Source organism: Salvelinus sp. IW2-2015, unplaced genomic scaffold (genome assembly GCF_002910315.2).
Source record: "Salvelinus sp. IW2-2015 unplaced genomic scaffold, ASM291031v2 Un_scaffold4958, whole genome shotgun sequence".
NCBI classification, from domain to species: Eukaryota; Metazoa; Chordata; class Actinopteri; order Salmoniformes; family Salmonidae; genus Salvelinus; species Salvelinus sp. IW2-2015.
This window is the reverse complement of record NW_019946227.1, coordinates 13254-18020: the sequence shown is the minus strand read 5'-3', so window position 1 is coordinate 18020 and position 4767 is coordinate 13254. Positions and strand designations below refer to the sequence as shown.

The following is a 4767-nucleotide window of genomic DNA, read 5'->3' as shown; positions in this document are numbered from 1 at the left end:
TCCTTCCATCCTTTCCTTTKCTTTACTGAGCTTATCAGTTTACCTTCACAGCTCTGGCATATTATTAAACATGACTCACCAAACATAAATGAAATGAAATATGAAAACCCTTCTACATTTTAGAGATGGTCAAACTCTCAACCACAAATGCAGGGTTTTTGTAGTTGAACTTTGTGCAGCAGTCAAAAACTTAAAACAGAAGTCGAAGATAAATATTTTTCTCAGACAGACAAGTTAGGTTGTTGGTTATAAAAATCGAATTGTCGGCAGTAATGATACAAAATAAAATCTGTTAAAGACAGATAGCTTGAGAACCTAAAAATAATTACAGATAAATGATTCTGAATGTTCAGCCTCCTTGTCCTCTGCAACATGACATTAGCCCACAGTTGCTATATGAGACATCTGTGGTTTTCCTGTGAACAAGCCCCACATCTACATTTCTATTGAAACATGTATTCTTTGTCCCAGTCACAGCCACCATCTTCTGTAAAGTCAGACTAACAGTATGTACGTATCTCTCTAAATAATTACGTTGTTCATCCCTGATATGGCTGGTCATCTGTTTTTGCTCATCCTCCTTTTCGGTGAGTTATTTTTCCGCTCCATCTGTTTGTGCTACAGGATATTTCATTCTTCTTTCCCCTCTTTTAGTCTTTTACTTTAGGAACTCTTAATATTTCAACATGTTATGGTTATAATAAGTGTGTCTTATTCCACTGATCATCCTATTGATTTATATTTCTCTGTCATTATTTTACATTTTGTTCAGATAAGAAAGACCACTGCTTGATAACATGGCTGTGAATGCATTACAGACTGTTCCGCTTCGCCAACTTGTGTAAAGTGTTCCCATCTCATGTTTTCTTATTTTTCATAATGGCAAAAAGAGCATGATAATGACCCATTTTGTTATGTCCAGATACCTTCCAGTACATCAAAGCCAAAGGTCAGTATCATTATTATGAATTTAAAGCTTCAATATGTAACTTTTTGGGCTACCAGACAAAACAACGGGTTACCAAAATATTCAAATAATAATTGACTTATTTTCAATAAAAACGTTATTTCGATGAATTCATCCATAAGATTTCATCCTTCCACGAGATGCTGTATACACTGGGTATACAAAACATTAACATGACATAGACTGACCAGGCAAATCCAGGTGAAAGCTATGATCCCTTATTGATGTCACTTGTTAAAGCCACTTAAATCAGTAAATAGATGAAGGCGAGGAGACATGTTGAAGACATGGATTGTGTATGTGTGCCATTCAGAGGGGGAAAGGGCAAGACAAKATATTTAAGTGCCTTTGAACGGGGTATGGTAGAAGGTGCCAGAACTGTAACAGTYCTGGGMTTTTCACGCTCAACAGTTTCCTGTGTGTATCAAGAATGYTCCACCACCTTAAGGCCAACTTGACACAACTGTGGAAAGGATTGGAGTCAACATGGGTCAGCATCCCCYTGGAATGAGACAGACAGCAAGATTAATACAAATCTCTGCTGTTGAAAACCAAATGCTAGTCTAAAATAAATGGAATATAATATCTAAATGCTTTTTACAGTGGAGATCAAGTTTATAAATTGCCTGGCTGGGCTGATGAGATAGTGGATTGAGCAGTCAAATGGAATAGTGCATAGACWATTTTTTGTGTTTGCAAACGTTGCTCGCATCYCRCTCGTGCGGCAACGTTTACAAACACAAAAAATWGTCTATTCACTATTCCATTTGACTGCTCAATCCACTATGGTGACAGAACAGAACGCCAACAATAAAAGCCTCTATTTACATGTTGCTTATGAGTGAATTTCACACTACTTTTGAATTATAATTGGAGTTTAAGGCTCGTATGAATGTCCTGCTTAATATAATGTTTGTGTCATCATTGCAAATCAACTACATTATACTTAAATTACTTCAACTTCATCCAGTAAAATGTCTCTTTGGCTATCTTTTGCMACAGCCTATTGCTATGTCAGTGAGCGTTAGCATTCTAGCTAACAACTTGCTGCATCCAAAATAGTTATTTTACAAAGATCACAACCATATATAATCTTAGTGACTGTTCAAGCAAGAATCAACACATCATTGTCAGCGTAGGAGAGCCCCCAAAAAGTTYTTTTGTTTAGAAGTTTAAAAAAAACTAAATCTAGGCTTTCTTACTGCAGTCAAGAGTCACGTGCATCTGTACGTGACGTCAGTGTGTCGTTCACTGGAAAGTATGGAACACCATTTGGGTCTTTGCATTTCAAACAAGATACACGTGAAATAACACTGTTTGATGTGTCAAATAACACTATTTGAAGCGTAAAATCAGCTTGTTGACCAATCAGGACCTGGATATGACTGTACGTCACATAATCATTTAACACGTTCGTTACTTTTTTACGTAGTTTTTACAGATTGATTACACTATCACATGTATTTCATATGTCACAGCGATTCACCGATATGTATGATGCTAGTAACGTTTTTTGTCTGGCGCACCTGCAGCACAAGCGCAGACACACTTCCCCAAGCTCTGGGACAGTTCTGGTCAGAAAAATCCACTTCTTCCGTTGTTTGGCTGTGCCCATATAGCAACGTCCCAAAATGAGCATTTGTCCTGGTGGAAGGATGAAAATAAAACACATTTACTCAGAACAATAATACGTCTTTAATGAAAGACATGTCCTTCATCTTTTGTTTAAATGTTGGCAACCGTTTTACAAAAAGCTAAATGCCCATCGAACCCGAGGATTATTGTGTGATAACTCCCTCCTAAGGGCTGTTCCTGGCACGTTCTCATTGTTTATTGCTTAAATAGACAACAGTGTCTTAATTGTTTTTCTCTTTCAAACTCATAGAATATTAAGTGGTACGTTATCTGTATAAGTATGAGTAGTTAAACATTGAATGAATTTATAATTCAATTAAAAAAGACACTCCATCATCCCTCTGATCTCACAGATCTTCCTCGGCCCAGTCTAACAGTGATTCCTGCAGTCATCAATGAGAGAGACTCTGTTCAGCTGAACTGTCAGACTCCTCCATCTGTCTCTGAGTGTTACTTCAAAATGGAAGGGCAAGTGGAATTCACCCTACCATCACCCTGTCATCAGACACTCACAGGAACACTACTGGTGAAGTGGACAGGTCAGAGTTCACCAGCTGAGGTCAAAATAAAATGTCAGTACAGTGCTACAGGTTCACAGTTTAGATCCATATACAGTGAGCCATCTACAGTCACAATTCAGGGTAAGAATATTATTTGAATGGTTGTAAACAATGTACTGTTGTGCCATCATTACCATGTTCCTCTTGTGATATGTTATCATACTGTGTGTTGTCATAAGCTATTACATGAAACAATCAAGCAATATATTATATCTCCTTAATTTCCCATTCTGTCGCTGCATGAGGTAATGGACTCAAGATCCTCAAGTCTGAAATAACAAGGAGGGATTAGGGAATCAGTACATTTCCCAAAACCACTAAATGCTAAATGCTAAATTCCTCTATTCTCACAGACCTTCCTCAGGTGACAGTGAGTTCTACAGTCATCAGAGAGACAGAATCAGTTCAGCTGAGTTGTGAGACTCCTCCATCTSTCCATGTGTCTCACTGTTACTTCTACAGAGAGGGGGGTAAAAATCTTCTAGACTCATCGTGTACGCAGACAATAACAGGAACAGAGCTGCTCAAGAGGGCAGATCAAACATTACCAGCTGTGGTCAAAGTGACGTGTTACTACGCTGTAGGGAGGTCTCGCACATCTCCTTTAAGTAACCCTGTCTCAGTCACTGTTCAGGGTAAGTAGGTGGTTTATAAAATTATACACTTCACTGTTATTGTCATGGATAGCTAGGAGTGGTGGGTGTGGAGTCATGCGCAGAGAGCAATGCTTCCAATGCATACGTTTATTAACTTCTTGACGCTAGGAGGCAGAATGTTTTTGTTTGGAAAAATAACATTCCCAATGTAAACGGCCTATTTCTCAGGCCCAGATGCTAGAATATTGACAGATTAGGATAGAAAACACTCTAAAGTTTCCAAAACTGTCAAAATAGTGTCTGTGAGTATTACAGAACTGATTTTGCAGGCGAAAACCTGAGGAAATCCAACCCGGAAGTGCCTCTTATTTTGAAAAATCCCTGTTCCATTGCCTGCCTATCCTCCATTTAAAGGGATACCAACCGATTCCTTTTCCCAATGGTTTTCCACAGGTTGTGAACAGGCTTTAGACATAGTTTAAGCTTTATTCTGAAAAATGGAGCGAGATTTATCAAAACCGGTCATGGATAGCCAGTTCTCTCTTGATTAGTACATGCGCGCGAAAGTTGTAGCTCAACATTTTTTTATCTATTGTATTGAATGTTTACCGTCCGGTTGAATATTATTAATTATTTTTTGTTAAAAAACAACCTGAGGATTATTATAAAAAAACGTTTGACATGTTTCTACGAACTTTACAAGATACTATTTGGAATTTTCGTTCTGCCCTCATGACCACTCGAGCCTGTTTGATTTCTGAACATAACGCACCAACCAAATGGAGGTTTTTGGATATAAAAATAATATTTATCGAAAAAAAGAACATTTATTCTGTAACTGGGAGTCTCGTGAGTGGCAAACATCGAAGATCTCAAAGGTAAGCGATTAATTTTATTGCTTTTCTGACTTCGTGACAATCTACATTGCTGCTAGCTGTTCGTAATGTTTCGTCTAGTGATCGATAAACTCACAAACGCTTGGATTGTTTTCGCTGGTAAAGCATATTTT

The 4767-nt window shown here is 38.0% G+C and overlaps 1 long non-coding RNA gene across 1 annotated transcript; it reads left to right on the top strand.

Annotated features, from left to right (window-relative positions):
- Positions 1-262: 262 nt before the first annotated feature.
- Positions 263-3822, top strand: LOC112077833 (uncharacterized). Its single transcript, XR_002895512.2, has 4 exons — positions 263-587; positions 923-949; positions 2956-3243; positions 3516-3822. It is a non-coding gene; the product is annotated as an uncharacterized lncRNA (long non-coding RNA).
- Positions 3823-4767: the final 945 nt, after the last annotated feature.